Below are 19,501 nucleotides of genomic sequence, written 5' to 3' on the forward strand. Positions count from 1 at the left end.
GGTCAGCACATGTGATTCAGGTGAGGTTTCCTGCTGGCGTGTAGTTTCTGTGTAGGGCTCTATAGCAGCCTGACTCTGTCCGTTTTCCTAACAGGAGATGTATTGGTGTCTTAAGGCCTGGTGTAATATTTTCAGTGTTGCCTTTTCTTAGGTAAGGTGGTTACTGTTTAAGTGCTGGAAATTGGTGCTGTTTTGGTATGGGATGTTTACTATTTATGCAATTTCTGTTCAAACAGAATATGTATCTTTTCCTTGTGTCATTCTTACACTAAAAATAATACTGGACCTTTATTTTTTATTTCCACCGTGAATTGTAATGAGCAGTGTGTCAGACATGTGAGCGTGGTCTGTCAGGTGTATCACTTATGCTACCTTGCTGGCAGCAGGTAGAGACTACATCCCAGTACCTACAAAATTCTTTGTACTTTATTTGCTTTTAAACAAGGCTTCTGTAGTTATTCCTTTTACTCCTCTCGATAATAAAAGTTCTTTACTTGTAAGAAGACTGCCCAAGTTGTTTATTTAAGAAAAAAACAGGTTAACAGTTTTTGCTTGATGGACCCTTGGTCTGACCCAGTATGGCATGTTCTTATGATATTTTTACCTTGGAATACTCTAAATATCTTCTTTTCATGTGCGATCTATTATAAATGCAGTTCTTACTTGTTTATGGTGAGGGTGAGTGTGTAAAGTTCACCTAGTGTGCCTGGATAAAGTGTGCAAACACACTGACCTCCCCCCACTATTACATAAGAAATTGCCATACTGGGTCAGACCAAGGGTCCATCAAGCCCAGCATCCTGTTTCCAACAGAGGCCAATCCAGGCCACAAGAACCTGGCAAGTACCCAAAAACTAAGAAGATCCCATGCTACTGATGCAATTAATAGCAGTGGCTATTCCCTAAGTAAACTTAATTAATAGCAGGTAATGGACTTCTCCTCCAAGAACTTATCCAATCCTTTTTTAAACACAGCTATACTAACTGCACTAACCACATCCTCTGGCAACAAATTCCAGAGTTTAATTGTGCGTTGAGTAAAAAAGAACTTTCTCCGATTAGTTTTCAATGTGCCGCATGCTAACTTCATGGAGTGCCCCCTAGTCTTTCTACTATCCGAAAGAGTAAATAACCGATTCACATCTACCCGTTCTAGACCTCTCATGATTTTAAACACCTCTATCATATCCCCCCTCAGCCGTCTCTTCTCCAAGCTGAAGAGTCCTAACCTCTTTAGTCTTTCCTCATAGGGGAGCTGTTCCATTCCCCTTATAATTTTGGTAGCCCTTCTCTGTACCTTCTCCATCGCAATTATATAATTTCACCTCAAACCCACCAGCCAACCTTCAAATCTCACAAGTAAGAGACTTAGGAGTTATTATAGATAACCGGCTAAACCTAAAATCATTTATTAACCGAACAACTAAAGACTGTTTTCACAAACTACAGGTCCTAAAAAGAATAAAACCACTCTTTCACTTTCATGATTACAGAACAGTTCTACAAGCAATAATCTTCTCTAAGATAGACTACTGTAACGCTATCTTATTAGGTCTCCCCTCTCATACTAAACCTCTTCAGATGCTCCAAAACACAGCAGCCAGAATACTGACAAACACGAGGAGAAGAGACCACATATCGCCCATCCTCAAAGACTTACATTGGTTGCCAATTCACTACAGAATCATCACCACCATCTACAAAGCTATCCATCGCCTTGCTCCCCTCAATCTACAAATACCACTCAGAAAACATTCCTCCTCCAGACCCATCAGAGGCTTACAGAGAATCTCTACATGTACCACACTCCAAAACCTCCCAACATATAACCCTGAGAGACCGGGCCTTCTCCACAGCAGGACCACCACTGTGAGCAGGAACCCCATCCCACCGGAACTGCGACAGGAACCCTGCCTTCTAACTTTCAGAAAAAAAACTCAAAACATGGCTGTTTAAGCAAACCTTGCTGGACCCTAACTGACTTTTAATTCTACAACAACCACAGTCAGGCATCACTAGATCACTGTAATTTACTACTATATATGTCAATTTGCTATCGTCTTCTTCTTCTAATCCCTGGAAACCGGCATGATGCAATCCATATCGTGAATGCCGGTATAGAAAAACACTAAATAAATAAATAAATAAATTTATATCTTTTTTGAGATGCGGCGACCAGAATTGTACACAGTATTCAAGGTGCGGTCTCACCATGGAGCGATACAGAGGCATTATGACATTTTCCGTTTTATTCACCATTCCCTTTCTAATAATTCCCAACATTGTTTGCTTTTTTGACTGCCGCAGCACACTGAGCCGATTTCAATGTGTTATCCACTATGATGCCTTGATCTCGTTCTTGGGTTGTAGCACCTAATATGGAACCCAACATTGTGTAATTATAGCATGGGTTATTTTTCCCTATATGCATCACCTTGCACTTATCCACATTAAATTTCATCTGCCATTTGGATGCCCAATCTTCCAGTCTCACAAGCTCCTCCTGCAATTTATCACAATCTGCTTGTGATTTAACTACTCTGAACAATTTTGTATCATCTGCAAATTTGATTATCTCACGCATCGTATTTCTTTCCAGATCATTTATAAATATATTGAAAAGTAAGGGTCCCAATACAGATCCCTGAGGCACTCCACTGCCCACTCCCTTCCACTGAGAAAATTGTCCATTTAATCCTTCTCTCTGTTTCCTGTCTTTTAGCCAGTTTGCAATCCACGAAAGGACATCGCCACCTATCCCAGGACTTTTTACTTTTCCTAGAAGCCTCTCATGAGGAACTTTGTCAAACGCCTTCTGAAAATCCAAGTATACTACATCTACCGGTTCACCTTTATCCACATGTTTATTAACTCCTTCAAAAAAGTGAAGCAGATTTGTGAGGCAAGACTTGCCCTGGGTAAAGCCATGCTGACTTTGTTCCATTAAATCATGTCTTTCTATATGTTCTGTGATTTTGATGTTTAGAACACTTTCCACTATTTTTCCTGGCACTGAAGTCAGGCTAACCGGTCTGTAGTTTCCCGGATCGCCCCTGGAGCCTTTTTTAAATATTGGGGTTACATTTGCTATCCTCCAGTCTTCAGGTACAATGGATGATTTTGATGACAGGTTACAAATTTTTACTAATAGGTAAAAAGTTCCCACTTCTGCAGGGGGCAAATGCTGCAGAAATGCAGGAGGCAGGGTGTAATGTTCCTGGAAGTGTAGCAGGATTGCCAGCCTCCAAGAAATATCATCAGTGACGCAGTCTGACATTTCTTTGGGAATTCTGACCCTTCCTTTCCCCCTTCTGTAGCATTTCCAGTCACCGGAAGGGGGGGGGACCCCCTGCCCCCCACCATGATTTGACCTGAGCTGTGCCTTGGGGGGGGGGAGGGGCGGCACGGCGCCACCTCATCCCTCGCCTTCAGCTGCCCCTGAGAGTGCACATGAGACTCCTTAAACAGACACCAGGTCCCACACAGGAAGGCTGATGGCGGAGACTTCGCCCCCACGGGGTCCTTTCGCTGCGAGAGACGGGCGAGGCCCTTCACCTCCCTCCATCCAGGGGCAGCCAACGCTCCCCGCCGCCTCCGGCTCGCAGGCGCATGCGCAGCAAGAGGCGGGCCCGGCGCCCTGCTCCCGTCAATCATTGCTCGGAGCCCGCCCCTCTCTGGCGCGGGGGCTGCGGGTACCGCTCGCGTACCCACGGCAGCGGGGCAGATTGCTATGGAAACGCCCTCCCCCTTCTCGCCGTGCGGAGCGCCGGCTCCCACCGCTGCCCGGCCCGCCGCCTGCGAGAGACAGGGGGGCAGGAGCGCGGCGGGCAGCGTGCCGAGGCGCATTTCCTACGTACGCCGCCCTCGGCTCCGCGTCTACGCTGCCGCCGCAGCCGGCCGTCTCCTGTGCCGTAACGTCCTGACGCTCCGCAGGGACCGCCGGACGGGCCGTGCGTGAGGGAGGCGGGGGTGCGCTCTTACCTCGCCGTAGGCGACCGCCGTCGCTGCCGCTGCCGCTCCGGACTCGGCTGCGTGACGCGCGGGAGAGAGGGCGAGTGGGCCGCGCGCGCGGGAGGGAAGGGAGGGGAGGTGGGCGGGGCTGCGGGGCGCTCACGTCACCAACCCGCCGCCTGGCGCCACATTCTGCACGGCCCGCGAAATTGCTCCTGGGCGGTGGCAGGGTGCATGCGCGAAGTCAGCGGCTTGGCAGTGGCGCGCGCGGCGGGCAGAGAGGGGTGCACGTGCCCGGCACGGGAGAGGACCCGGCGCGCTTTCTTTAGGCCAGACTGGTGCACAGGGGGGGGTGGAGGGACGGGTCCTCCCCCTCCTCCAAGCAGGCCGACCTGCATTAGCGTTGCTAAATCAGCCTTGTATTCCATCATGAGCCCTCATAGGAGAGCCGCTCCATCATCCTTACCGGTTTTTGTTGGCCTCCTCTGTATTTTTTCCACTTCTGCTATGTCTTTCTTGCGATGGAGCAGCCAGAACTGCACTCATGTGGCTTTTATCTGGCTTAAGGCGACTGCCGAGGCTAGAAAGCTGCTTGGCCGCATAGGGAGAGGAAGGGTCAGCAGAATCATGGAGGTGATATTCCCCTGCATAGGTGACTGGTGAGACCTCTCTTGCAATACTGTGTTCAGTTCTGGAGATCGCACCTTCAAAAGGATGTAAGCTGGGTGGTTATTAAAATGTTCTGTGAACTTTGATTTAAAGCACATGGGGACAGACTTAAAAATCGTAACTAGAAGTAAGGCAGGATAGAGGAGATGTGATAGAGACATTTAAATACTTCGGAGGTAGCAGTGCACAGGAGGTAGGTCTCCTTTAGCAGAAGAGGAGTCCTAGGATGGTGTGAGGAAAGGATGATGGGTGCATGGTACAGCCTCCCTGTGGAGGTGGTAGAAACCAAGACAGTATCTGAAGTCAAGAAAGCATGGGTACAAGCATATGGGACCTCTGAGGGAGTGGTAGGGATTGTAGTGTGATGTTCTGATTAGATAGAGCCTGTGGTGTATTTATGTTTTTAACATATGGTTGTACCATCTATACAGAGACATTATAATATTTTCAGTTATTTGCTGTTTTGACCATTGCTGCACATGGACTTCAATGTATTGTCCACAGTGACGCTGAGATCCTACATATGCAGGGGTTCAACACTTGGGGGCTGATGCAATAAAGTGTGTGCAGCCCAGCGCACTGTATAACCCGCACTCCGAGGTGGGTTGAATAGGTGTTCCCTGTACGTACCCGGATCAGTCCAGATGGTGGGTTGAGCCTCCTGCCCAGCAGATGGAGACAGAGAAAAACTGAAAGGGTGTCCTATATCTGGACAGAGCCTACCCTGCAGCCCTTCAGTATTTGTCTGCCTCCAGCAGATGTGACAGCTCACCCTGCGGTTCCCTGTTAGCTTGCCCTTTCCCTGTGGAGTTTTTTTTTTCTTTCTTTCTCATGGGGCAAGCTCAAGCAAGTATTTTCTTCTGTTAATTCTCAGTAAAAACAAAAAAGTCTTATTCAGATTTTTTTTATTCCCCTGTGTTAGGGAGACAGATCTGTCACCCTCCCTCTTCGGGGGCCTAGGAGGGCCTTCCCCTTGACTTGTTCAGCCTAGGTTCCCTTCCCGGTGACCTCTTTAGTGTGGGGCGATACTGGTGGTGCCAGTCACTCTCTCTTAGTCTCTTGCCTTGCCCCGAGACGTTTCCTTCCTCGGGTACTCTGGCCGGGCCCATTTTATGGAACTCCATGCCCCTTGAACTTAGACTTCACAGCAACCATAAATTTTTCAAAACACAACTCAAAACCTGGCTCTTCAAACTAGCCTTCAACAAAGAGAGTGATGCAAGCAGGTAAACAAGAATAAGCGGACACGTAGCACCAAGCTCACAAATTCCAGTTACTACTGGAAATTAGCTCACCACTGATTTTAACTGTAGTCAAAACATCGCTATAAAACAGACAATCCCCCCATTGATTTTCTTCATATGCATAATCCTTATAGTAAATTATATTAGTCCATATTGTTTGTTACCGAATAGTACTAGCACCACCTATGTAAATCATGATCCATATTCACTTGGATATTGGTGCACTATTGTAAACCGTTATGATGGTAAATAACTTAATGACGGTATATAAAAACTCTTAAATACTCTGTCAGGGATGTTTCATTCCCCTGCTTAAATAAAAAAAAAAAAGAAGAGATAATAACTAAATATATTCTTTTCCTGTTGATTGAAGGTACCAGAGAGGCAGGAGCTTTATTTGAGTTTTTGTGGCTCAGTAGCGGGAGAGTGCAGGGTTCGATCGCCTGCACTTCTCCCTGGGGGGGTTTCCTTCCTCAGCTGATTTCTTCTGTCTCGCGGCAGCTTCTTCTGCTATCATGCCGCGTTCCAACGTGTGCTTGGCTTGTGGAGAGCCGGCCCCCCAGCTCTCCCGCAATAATCTGTGTTCCGGCTGCTTAACAGGTGGGGAGGGCCCCTCCTCGGCAGCGCTGAAGAATTTAGCCCGGGGACGCGCTCCCCGACGCATGGCCAGCCATTCCCAACCCAGCAAACCGCGGGAACGGTGGCCATTTTGGGAATCCGCACCGATGCCGATTCAGGGCTGCAGGAGGAAGATGACCCAGATTCGCAGGTATTACCCCCCAATGTGAGCCCAGTGCACTCTCAGGGTGATGTCCCGGACCCCCTGCCCCCCCCCCTCGGGGAAACCTCGGGCCCGTTTTTCATCGGACTTTGTGCTTCTAATGCACAAATACGCTACCCCTGGTGGTACCAGAGGCGCAAGGTTCTGTCCGGGTATGGGTGGTCCCGGGGGCACCCCTCCCCCCGGACCCACCGCAGCCTCCCGCAAACACCCCCCCCCCCTCCCCGGGATCCAGATGAGGATTTTTCTTTACCTGTCCCTCCCCTTGAGGGAGATGATCCCCGAGTTCTCCATCTCTTTCAGCGGGAAGAGCTCGAGCCGCTCATTCCCTTCATTCTGCAGGAATTGGGTATTGATGCCCCCCCGCAGGACACAGTGACAGCCACAATGCCGGCAAACATGGACCCAGTCCTGGCGGGACTTAGGGCTCTTCCACGCACATTTCCCTTCCATCCCATGCATAAGTTACTTCTTTGACGGGAATGGGAATCTCCAGAGATGGGTCTCTGAGTCGGTAGGACTATGGACAAGCTCTATCCGCTCCCTGAAGATTGCCTGGACATGCTGAAGATTCCCAAAGTGGATTCTTCCATATCTGCGGTCACCAAGCATTCCACGATCCTGGTGGTGGGCACCACGGCTCTAAAGGATGTTCAAGACCGCAAGCTTGAATTCTTTCTTAAGCGGATTTTTGGGAGTCAAGGCGACGACTGCAGCAGTCTCATGCAGTGGGCAAGTCTTAGGTGGGTTCAGCAATTACTCAGCACCCAGGACCTCCCGTCTGTGGAGGCCGAGCAGGTGGAGCGTTTAGAAGGCGCCATTGCATATGGCGCGGATGCCCTCTATGACTTGCTTCGAGTCCAGGCAAAGACAATGGTTTCCGCGGTGTCGGCCAGTCACCTCCTCTGGCTGCACAACTGGTCCGCGGACTCTTCTTCAAAGGCTCAGCTGGGCACACTCCCCTTCAAGGGCAAGTTGCTTTTTGGAGAGGACTTAGAACAGCTTATTAAATCCTTGGGTGAGAACAAGGTCCATAAGCTGCCAGAGGACCGCCCTAAACAGTCTTAAGTCGTTTTTTCCAACACATACCCGCTTCCAGGGCCAACGCCGCTACAACAGCAGGGCGCGCAGTTCTTTTCCAAGAGGAACCACTTCCAGGTTGCAGCCCTGGTCTCATTCCTTTTGGGGCCGTCGTGCCTTCAGAGAGGGTAATCAGCAACATCCGGCCACCAAGTCAGCTACCCAATGAGATCCGTCTCTTTCTGTTTTGCGAGGAATGGGCCAAAATCACCTCGGATCAGTGGGTTCTTGAGGTGATAGAACACGGCTACTCGTTAGAATTTGCCCGGGACCTACCGGATCTCTATCTCTATCTGTCAGACCCTCGCCAGACTCCAGGACCTTGGAGCGATAGTCCCGGTGCCAGTAGAGGAACAAGGCACCGGCCAGTATTCCATTTACTTCGTCGTACCCAAGAAATACAATGCCTTTCGTCCAGTCTTGGACCTCAAGAGGGTCAACCGTGCCCTCAGGGTGCCCCATTTCCGAATGGAGACCCTGAGGGCGGTGATAGCGGCAGTTCGTCCAGGCGAATATCTGGCCTCTCTAGACTTGACAGAGGCTTTTCTCCACATACCGATTCGATGCGAGCATCAGAAGTATCTCCGTTTCAACACCCTGAACCAAACACTTCCAGTTCCGAGCTCTACCCTTCGGTCTCGCCACCGCTCCCCGCACTTTCACCAAGGTCATGGTGGTAGTGGCAGCTGCACTTCGCCGAGAAGGAATCCTACTCCTCCCTTATCTGGACGATTGGCTCGTGCGGACCAAGTCGCCGGCCCTCTGCAGTCTTGCATTTGACAGGGTCCTTGCTCTTCTTACCTCACTCGGCTGGATAATCAACTTCCCCAAGAGCAATCTCCAGCCCTCCCAGGTCCTGGAGTTCCTGGGAGCTCGCTTCGATACCCGAGTTGGAAAAGTATTTGTCCCGGACGCTCGGGCACTCAAGCTCATCGATCAAGTGCGCAACTTTCTTTCGCTTCCGCTTCCCACGGCGTGGGATTACCTGCAGGTTCTGGGGACCATGGCCTCCACTATCGACCAGGTCCCTTGGGCTTTTGAGCATATGCAACCATTACAGAAAGCGTTGTTATTCCGCTGGAAGCCAGTGTCCGAGCAGTTCCAGGCGACTCTACTACTCTCCGACTCTACCATAGCAGACATGCAATGGTAGCTGTCGCATCTCTTGAAAGCGATGCCTTTACTGACGCCGCGGTGGATCATAGTCACGACAGATGCCAGTCTCTCCGGGTGGGGAGCGGTCTGTCAATCCCAGAAGTCACAGGGATCCTGGTCTCCAGTCCAATACATTTTGCTTTGTGAACGATAGTTCTCACTATCGTTCACAAAGCAACTAACCAACTCGCCCCCATCAGACTAAGCACACAACTGCAACCTCATACATCCACCAGACCCATCAGAAGCGCCTACAAAGGCACACTTTATGCCCCACCTGCAAAAACACTACTAAGGAAAAGAGCACTATCTTCAGCAGGCCCCCACCAGTGGAACGCGCTCCCCCCAGATCTAAGACTTGAACCCAGTCATCAGGAGTTCAAAAAAAACCTAAAAACCTGGCTCTTCCGCCAAGCCTACCCAGACACTTAACACAGCCTAGATGCTCGCATTCTCGCGTAATTTACAACAGAGTTACCAATCAAATCAACGCTTCCACATGTGCCCCCATTAAGATAATATTCTTTTTGTATTTACCGCGCTTATTACTTTCGCATTTACACTGTTTTAATGCATTACTTTTAACCTTTATTTATTTCAGTTTATTTTCAAATCTACCATACCCACTGTTATTTATCACTATAATATGATATTGATATCAAAAGTTTTTCCTTCTCTTGTTACTATCTCTATACCATGTTCCAGTTGTACGTTGTTTTTATAGTTTTATAGTTATATGTAAAGCCCGCTGTCTTATAGTTATATGTAAAGCCCCTTCCGTTTGGGCATCTCACTGTTTTATGTAAACCGGAGTGATTTGTATCTGATACAAGAACTTCGGTATATAAAAATTAAAAATAATAATAAAATTAATTGTCTGGAGGCTCGTGCGGTACGCCTGGCTCTCAAGGCCTTCCTTCCGCTAATACGCCGCAAGGCGGTGCGTGTCCTGTCGGACAGTTCCACCACCGTGGCCTATATCAATCGTCAGGGGGGTACCCGGAGTCGTCTGGTTGCGCTGGAAGCCAGCAAGCCTCCTCGTCTAGGTGGAGTGGTACCTGGATCGTCTAGCTGCCTCCCACATAGCGGGCAAGGAGAATGTACAAGCCGACTTTCTCAGCTGACAACGTCTCGATCCCGGCGAGTGGGAGTTGTCCGACGGGGCGATGGATCTGATTGTTCGCAGGTGGGGTCCTCCGCACCTGGACCTGATGGCAACCTTGAGCAATGCCAAGGCTCCCAGATTCTTCAGCCGCTGGAGGGAGCATTGCTCGGAAGGAGTGGATGCTCTGGTCCTCCCTTGGCCTCATTACATTCTCCTCTACGTGTTTCCTCCTTGGCCACCAATGGGAAAAATCCTCAGAAGAATAGAGCTCCACTGGGGTCCGGTCATTCTCATGGCACTCAAGTGGCCCCGCAGACCGTGGATCTGGTAAATCTGGCGACGGACAGTCCTCTGCGCCTTGGCCATCTCCCGTGCCTTCTTCGGCAGAGTCCCATATTTTTCGATCAGGCGGATCGCTTCTGTCTAGTGGCATGGCATTTGAACGGCGGAGATTGAGGAAAAAGGGCTATATAGAAATTATATCCACTCTGCTTCGAGCACATAAACAGTCTACGTTGCTGGCCTATGTTCGCGTTTGGAAAATCTTTGAAAATGCCTGCGCGAATTCGGGTGTCTTGGCTCGTTCGCCTTCGGTTCCTATGCTCCTTTCCTTCCTTCAGAAGGGCCTTTCCAAGGGCCTTTCAGCTCGTTGCGTGTTCAAGTCTCCGCCCTCGGTTCCCTCTTAGGCACCATCGAGGGTTATCCGGTGGCCTCTCACCCAGATGTCATCCGTTTTCTCAAAGGCGCTAAGCATTTGAAGCCGCCCGTCAGGGCCACTTGTCCTTTGTGGAGTCTTAATTTAGTTCTTCGAGCTCTCTGCGACGCACCTTTCGAACCTCTCCGTCGGGCTACCCTCAAGGACTTGATGCTCAAGACTGTCTTCCTGGTTTCCATCTGCTCCGCCAGAAGGGTGTTGGAGTTTCAAGTGTTGTCCTATCGGGAGCCTTTTCTGCGATTCTCGGATTTGGGAGTTTCTGTCAAGAGCATACCTTCTTTCTTGCCGAAGGTTGTTTCTTCTTTTCATATCAGTCAGTGGAGCTTCCCGTGTTCTCCCCTGAGGATATAGTGGGTCCAGTTGGGAGTGATCTTCGCCGACTTGATGTAAAACGCATTTTACTGCGTTACCTTAAGGTTACCAATGATTTCCAGGTCTCCGATCATCTGTTTGTTCTGTGGAGTGGTCCAAATAGGGGCAACCAAGCTTCTAAGATTATGATCGCTCGGTGGTTGAAGGAGGCGATTTCCTCGGCCTATATCTGCAAAGTCCGGGCGGTTTCAGAGGGATTAAAGGCTCATTCCTTGTTTTCTCAGGCTACTTCTTGGGCGGAGAGTCAGTTGGTCTCTCCGCAAGAAATATGCAGGGCCACTACGAGGAAATCCCTGCATACCTTTGCTCGACATTACCGTCTTGACGTATAGGCACCAGTGTTTGGTTCCTTCGGTCGGCAGGTGCTTCGAGCGGGACTGTCTCGGTCCCACCCTTTGTAGGGAAGCTTTGGTACATCCCACGGTCTGGACTGATCCGGGTACGTTCAGGGAAAGGAAAATTAGTTCTTACCTGTGTTATGATTAAGTGTGTTTTGTGGATCCTTGGGTGCCGTGGAGATAACCACGCCCATGGGGAGGAGCCCCGTGAGGAGCCACAGCACTGGGCTAGACTGATACTACACAAAACACCAGATAGTTCTTTATTAGACAGCTTGAAGAGATCCACCAGAGGTGGCAGTAGTGAGGCAGTCTGTAGTTGCAGTCTCAGGGACCTCGGCAGAGGGAGCCCTTCTCTTCTTGATGACGTCAGGAGGTTCTGCAGCAGGTCTCCCAGCGAGGAGATACTGTGGATGAGATAGACTGAGAGAGTACTCACTAGATGTTTGCTGTTGATATGCGATTCCACCAGGTACAGGCACCAAGGCAGGGAGAGCAGGCCCTTGAGGAGCAAGTTCCTGTTCCCTGTAAGGCACCTGAAATAAAGCAGAGGGCCCCCAAGGAGCGGGTACCCAGGTTAGCAGTTACCCCGAAGGGCAGAGAGAGAGCTTCCCATGGCAGCACGGAAGCGGCAGAGTAGTGTAGACAGGAATGGATTCAAGTCCTTGCTAACTCAACGAGCTAGCAAATCTGTGAAGGTAATATACCCGGATGGTGTGACGTCAGCATGAGGGAATGCCCTCGAGGTTCGTGCCAATTATGGTACAAAGACGTGGGTTGCGCGCATGCGCGCACCCTAGTAGGTACCTGGGAGGAGCAATGGCGGGAGGCTGCACCATAGCTGTTCCAGGGATGCCAGAGAGTTGGCTTGTAGACGCGGCGGTAGCCATCTTTCCCAGGTAAGCGGGAGGAGCCGTGAATAGGTTAAGGCAAATGGGGCAAAGCTGTCTAGGACCAATGGACGCAACAACCTGTTAATTTTCGTTCCTGTAGTACCATGGATCAGTCCAGACGCCCTCCTGTGTTTCCTTGGTCTGTCTGCTCGAACTCTTCTTTTTTTCTCCTTATGATAGGAGTGTCTCTGCATGGCTCCTTGGATTCTTATTGAAGGCACCAGAAGCATCTTTTACGATGATCAGGGGTAGTCATGCAAGAGTGATTAGTTACACAGTTCATTCCATTGTTCTATTGTTTGATTGTTCAACGACTTTAATAGTTATCTTGTTACTTGCTTAACCTTATGCCTTTTGCTGCTTTGACAATGGTTATACTGAAGGGCTGCAGGGTAGGCTCTGTCCTGATATAGGATACCCTTTCAGTTTTGGACTGTCTCCACCTGCTGGAAAGGAGGCTCAACCCACGATTTGGACTGATCCGTGGTACTACAGGAATGAAAATTAACAGGTAGGAACTAATTTTCCTGTAATCCAATAGGGGGATTAGCGCCTATTTAATCTGTGTCGGACACGGAGTGAATGCATTAGCGCTCATCACATGCAAATGCATGTGAATGAGGCCATTACTCAGTTGCACATTTTGCTCTCAGCTATTAACGCCTGCCTGGAGCAGGCGTTAATAGCTGAGTACAGGTAAAAAGTACAGAAAAGCAGGAGAAAAAACCAGCTTTTCTGTACTTACTTATTTATTTATTTATTTATTTAAGTTTTTTATATACCAACATTCAAGACGGTAGTCCCATCATGCTGGTTCACAAGAAACAGGGGTGCAATAAACTTTACAATTTGAACAATGGTGCAGAAAAGCAGTTACATGTAACAGGGAATCAATAACTTGGAGTAAGAAGGAAAATGAAGATCAGATAATTATATATATATATATAATAACATTATAAGAGGTGACTATTAATGCTATTACTAGCGAAGTATGTTGATTGAAGGGAGTTAAGTAATGTTGGAGTTAGGAAAGGCCTGCGTGAACAGCCACGTCTTGAGTCTTTTCTTGAATGTTGAGATGCTGGGTTCCATTCTAAGATCCGGGGGAATGGAGTTCCATAAAGTTGGACCAGCTGTGGAGAAGGCCCGATCTCTAAGCGTGATGTGTCTGGTAGTTTTGGCTGGAGGTACTTGAAGAGATCCTTTGTAAGCATCTCTTGTCGGTCTTGTTGAGCAGTGTAATCGGAGGGGGATATGGAGATCGATTGGGGCTAATTGATGGATGTTTTTGAAAATGGTGAGAATGGCCTTGTAGATTATTCTGAAGTGGATAGGCAGCCAGTGGAGGCCCATCTCCTGGTGTTAGTGAGTATACAGGCGGAGGCATTTTGGACCATTTGCAATGGTTTGGTGTGTGATGAAGGGAGACCAAGCATGATGGTGTTACAATAGTCCAGCTTTGCGAAAATGATTGATTGTAGAATCGTTCTAAAGTCATGTGTGTGGAAGAGAGGCCGTATTCTTTTCAACACTTGGAGCTTATAAAAGCAGTCTCTGGTGGTTTTGTTGATGTTCGCTTTCAGGTTTAGGTGATTGTCAATTAGAACTCCTAGGTCTCTCACTTGTGTAGTGTTTGGTAAGGTTGGATGAGTGTGTGTGAGGGAGCTGTTTTCTGGTGTGATGATTAGAAGTTCCGTTTTTGATGAATTTAGTATCAGGTTGAGACTTGTGAGAAGCTGTTTGATATTTTGGAGGCAGGTTTCCCAGTGAGACAGTGTTTTTGCAAGTGACTCCTTGATGGGGATTAGGACCTGAATATCGTCAGCGTAGAGGAAGTGTTTGAGATTGAGGTCAGTGAGAAGTTTACATAAGGGTAACAGATAAATGTTAAACAAGGTAGGAGACAGGGATGAGCCCTGAGGGACTCCTACTGACGCGGGGTGAAGAGAGGATTCTTTATTATGAATCTTAACCTTATATCCTCTGTTGCTGAGGAAGGTTCTAAACCAAGATAGGGCAGTGCCCGAGATACCTATGGCTGTTAGTTGGTTGATGAGAAGAGAGTGATTGACCGTGTCAAATGCAGACGAAAGGTCGAGTAGGATCAGAAGGAAGGATTGTCCTTTGTCTAAGCCTAGGATGATGTGGTCGGTCATAGAGATGAGGAGGGCTTCCGTGCTTAAGGTTTTACAGAATCCGTATTGTGATGGGAATAGTAGGTTATTGTCTTCAAGGTAGTTTGAGAGTCATGAGTTTACCAATTTTTCCATTATCTTGGCTATGAAGGGGAGGTTGGCTATCGGTCTAAAGTTGTTAGGATCGTTTGGGTCCAGATTTGGTTTTTTGAGAAGGGGTTTGAGTGAGGCTAGTTTGAGGTTGTCAGGGTAGAGTCCTTGTGTGAGGGAGCAATTTATGATATCTGCCAGGGTTTTGGAGATAGAATCTGGAATTGATAGTAGTAGTTTAGCTGGGATGTGATCTGAAGGGTGGGAGGAAGGTTTCATTTTCCTTAGGATTCCTTGGATCTCCATGGATGAAGTTGTGTCAAGTTCTTCTAACTGAGTGTAGTTGATTGAGGGTTGAAGAGTGGTTAGTGGAGCAGTGGGGTTAGTGGGGAGCTGAGATAGAAGAGTGTTGATTTTGTTGCTGAAGAATAGAGCTAATTCTTCCGCTTTCGATTGAGCTTGGTCATGTGCAATCTCTGGTTGGTTTAATTGTGTGAGGTTGGCTACATAGCTGAAGAGGGCTTTGGCATCGAATACCAGGTCGTGTATCTTCGAAGCGTAATAGTCCCTCTTGGATCTTAGGGTGCTTGATTTGTATTGGTGCAGAGATGATTTGTAGATTGAAAGGGTGTTGGTTCCTGGGTTTTTGCGCCATTTAGCCTCATTTTGTCTTAGTTGGAGTTTGAGCTTTCTTAGTTCTGAGGAGAACCAGGGCTGTCTTTTGGAGGAATTCTGGTGTGGTTTTTTTGTAATTGAAGGGCATAGCTTGTTAGCTATAGTTTCGGTGATTGTATTCCATGATCGAAGTGCTGAGTTCGGATCTGTAAGGTCCACTTGGTGGAGTTGTGGTGATAGGTGATTATTGAGGTCTTCTGGGGAGCAAGTTTTCCTGTATGTGAAGGAGGGCGAAGGAATGCAAGCCGGGCTAGTATCTTTTATAGAGAATGAAGTTGTTATGAGGTAGTGATCTGACCACGGGACCTTTGTGCAATCTGGGATAGATACGGGCTTGATTGCAGCGTTAACGAAGATCAGGTCTAACGTGTGGCCGGCTTTGTGGGTAGGTTTGTTAACTAATTGAGTGAAGCCTAGCGCTGAGAAGGCTGTGAGTAGTGTTTCACAGTTAGGTGATGGGGTAGGGTTATCTACGTGCATGTTGAAATCACCTAGAATGATAGCTGGCGAGTCAAAGTTGATGAGGGAAGAGGTTAATTCGACCAGTGGTGAAGAATCTGATTCCAGGAGTCCTGGGGGAGCATATACGAGCAGGATTTGGAGCTTGTCTGAGGAAAAAAAACCGAATTCAAGTTTTGCATTGGAATTGGATTGCTGTAGAGAGAATCTGAGGTCCTTATTAGTTGCTAAAAGAATACCTCCTCCCTTTTTTTTTTTTTTCTTCTTTTCTTAAGTAAAAATAAATAAATAAATACCTCGGCAGACCGCCGAGTTATGAAGACCGATGCCGGTAAACTCGGCGTTGCTTTTCATAACCGGCCGCCTGCCAGTAATGAAAATGGCCGCTGTTGAAATCGGATGCAGAATTTATCAGCGGCCATTTTCATTACTGGCAGACGGCCGGTTATGAAAAGCAACGCCGAGTTTACCGGCATCGGTCTTCATAACCGGCAGCCGCAGCGAGGTGGCATTAGCAGGGAGGCGCCAAGGTCGCGCAAGCAGCCCTAGCGCCTCCTTGCTAGCATGACCCCCTGATTTGCGTATGGCATGGTGCCTCCCCCTTGCGGACGCCATGTACACGTTAGGAAAGCGGGCGCTGACTTTTCAGCACCCGCTTTCCGCGATTTTTATTGCATCGGCCCCTTGGTGCAGTACTGCAATCATATGTGAGGGATCCACACTTCCCAATACAATCTCTTTTTCTCAACCAGAAATGTCTGGGTCTGATCTCAGCCTTCTGGTTCCAAATTAGGAAGTTTAGTTGAAATAGTAAGGTATCCCTATGTCTGTATCTTCCTTCATGTTTCATGTGATCTCTTCCTCGCACATCTGTGCTTTTTTCGGCAGTAGCACAACAACATTAAGATAACACCTTGCTTGCCCAGCGCGATGTCCGGCCTCCTGATAACATTCAGGGATTGTGTTAGGAGAGATGGTAGGGGGATCATGCACTTTTTACAGTTTTAGATATTGAGAATGGCATGAAGATGGTACAGAAACTCACATTCTGTGGTCCCAGCTGATTCTGGAGTATATGATTGCCAGTGGTGGCCACTGCCCATTTCTGTTTCATATTTACATGCAGACTCCGTAGTGCGTGGAATGTCTACCTGCTTTTCTTTTGTCTAGTCAAGCAGTAAGACCTAGAAAATGTGCAGGAATCAGTGATGGCCCAGTCACCAGCTCACCAGTTGATATCACCTGACATAGATTCCTGTGCCTCTCCCCCCCCAAGCTACAACATTTTGATAAGCTGAAATCCTAAGGTGGTCAGGTTGTGCACAACTTGCCCCTTTGTTTTCTAGCACCTTCCGCCCCCAGCTTGGCAACTCGGGAGGAAGCATTGCCTTGTCTGCCTGAATCAGTAGCCCTGGTATCTTGTGTATCGAGACTTCTTCTGTTGTTATCGCCAGGGGCTCCATGACTAGCTCAAAAGGTGATGGTGAAAGAAGACCCCTATAGATGTAAAAAAAAAAGAAAAGCCATATCCTGTTAACTTTCAAACATGCCATGGGCTTTTCTACATTTTTCTTTTTAATCAACATTTTTTTATTACATACAAGCATCCACTTGTTACAGAAATTATTTATTTATTTATTTCTGGATTTTCTATACCGGAAGTTCCTGTATAATATACATATCACTCCGGTTTACAAGGAAAATAACTAACTATCGCCTCGATAGGCGGTTTACATTGAACAGATAAACAATTTAACAATTAATTATTACTGAACACAGTTTAAACAAAGAAAACATGAAGGCGCTAGGAGGAAACTTTGTGAAACTACAATGAACAGAGAATATATGATTATTTACATTTCAATAATATATATATAATAATATATATAATGCAGTTGAAAATTAAACCACACTTCCATGTTATAGATCTTTGTAACTAAATTTTATACCATCTTAACTGCTTCACTTTTTTGAAGGGGTTAATAAACATGTGGATAAAGGTGAACCGGTAGATGTAGTATACTTGGATATTCAGAAGGCGTTTGACAAAGTTCCTCATGAGAGGCTTCTAGGAAAAGTAAAAATAAAATTCCCTGTACGTACCTGGATCAGTCCAGACCGTGGGTTATGTCCCCAATCCAGCAGATGGAGTCAGCACAAGCTTTGAGGGGGCGTATCCATATATACTACTACCCCCTCTGCAGGAGTTCAGTATCTTCTGACTCCAGCAGATGCGAGTAGGGGAATCAGGCTTCCCCTCCTTTTCCTTCACTTTCTTGCTTGATTATGGCTTGTTGTTGTCTTTTTCTGTGGATCAAGTTTGTATCAAGTTTGTATTAAGTTTAAAAAAAAAAAAAAAAGGCAGAGTTCTTTCAACTTCTGGGGAGTGGCTTCTCTTCCTTGTCTCTTCTCTGCGGCCTTGCTGTTTATTTCTCGTTGCAACCAGGGGTAAGTTTGTTTTTCCTTTGTAGTTTTTTCCTTTACAGCTCAGCCCCCGGTGCCCGCGAAAGCCGGTGGAGCCGGCCTCTTCGCTCTTTACTCCCTCACCCGCGGCCATTTTACAGCTCCTCATGGGCTGCTGAGCCATTTAGGGAAAGATGTCTGGGGCGGGTCGTGTGGCCAGGAAGGCCCCCCCGCGGCACCCTCCTCTATTTTCGGACAGCGGGCAGTGCGGGCCGACCGGGCCCCCCCGCAGCGGCGCCTTTGTGCGCGTGGCCCCCCGAAAATTAGCAGGTAAATAATAATTTTCTTTTAGGCCTGGCGGTAAAAAGAGGGGCTAGGGACACTACTGCAGTAGTGACTGCTGCAGCTGGGAGCCTTAGGTCCGGTTCCAGCTGATGAAACTGGCCGGAGAAGAACACTAGCTTTGTGGTTCCAAAAAAGGAAGGCACTTTCAAGTCCATTTTGGACCGCAGAGGTGTTAATTATGTTATTTTGTTTATCAGAATGGTAATTAAATCTAAATTTATTTATTTTTAACTTTTCTATACCGACGTTCCTGTAAGCATACAAATCACATCGGTTTACAATATAACTGCAAAATTCGCTCAGAGGCGATACAAAGAACAGGGGAGGCAGTTAACAGTGGAACGGGTCAAAACATAACATAACATATCATAACCTAACAAATCATCTTAAAACATGAGAAGATCACTGAGAAACACAACAGGAGCTATACGATGGTCTGTGTAGACCGACTGGGATTAAATTAAACTTAATTGATGGCTCGAGGTGCCTCACCTATATATGGAGACCTTGGGTCAGTCATAAAGGCAGTGAGATAAGAAGAGTTCTTTCATCCCTAGATATAACAGAAGTTTATTTGCATATTCCCATCAGAAGAGAATATCAGAGATATCTGTGGTTTGTGGTGATGGCTTGTTTTCAGTTCAGAGCGACCACTGCACAACAAACCTTCTCTAAGGTCACGGTGGTAGTGGTGGCCTTTTTGTGCAGAGAGGGCATACTAATACACCCTCATTTGGGTAGCTGGCTTATCAGAGCCAAGTTGGAACAAGAGAATCGGTCAGCAACCACCAGAGTAGTCCAACTTTTGCAATTGCTTAGGTAGGTGGTGAATATCTCAAAGGGGCAGATTGAATCTCACTGAAACCTTGGCATATCCCGGAGTGAGCTTCAATGTACCATTAGCAAAAAATCAGATATTATTTCTGCAATTGAGAGGATTGTTGGTGGGCTCCGTTCAGGACTAGGTCTCCTGGGTGAGAGCACATATGTGACAACGTCAGGACTCCTTTCTGTGGCACAGGCAAGAGAGCAGCAAAAATGTCTTGGGTGCCCAAGAGGTTGCTATCTTGATGGAATGGGCAGCACCGTCC

The 19,501-nt window shown here is 47.6% G+C and overlaps 1 protein-coding gene across 2 annotated transcripts in view; it reads right to left on the reverse strand.

The window, feature by feature from the left end:
• GMEB2 (glucocorticoid modulatory element binding protein 2) overlaps nucleotides 1–4,092 on the reverse strand; it is a 109,899-nt gene extending 105,807 nt beyond the window's left edge. For both annotated transcript variants that reach the window (XM_029612885.1, XM_029612884.1), the window contains exon 1: nucleotides 3,982–4,092. The gene's annotated coding sequence lies outside the window, so the exon portion shown is untranslated. The remainder of the gene's footprint in view (nucleotides 1–3,981) is intronic.
• Between the last annotated feature and the right edge of the window lie 15,409 nt (nucleotides 4,093–19,501).

The sequence above is a fragment of the Rhinatrema bivittatum genome, chromosome 8 (genome assembly GCF_901001135.1).
Source record: "Rhinatrema bivittatum chromosome 8, aRhiBiv1.1, whole genome shotgun sequence".
Lineage (NCBI taxonomy): Eukaryota > Metazoa > Chordata > Amphibia > Gymnophiona > Rhinatrematidae > Rhinatrema > Rhinatrema bivittatum.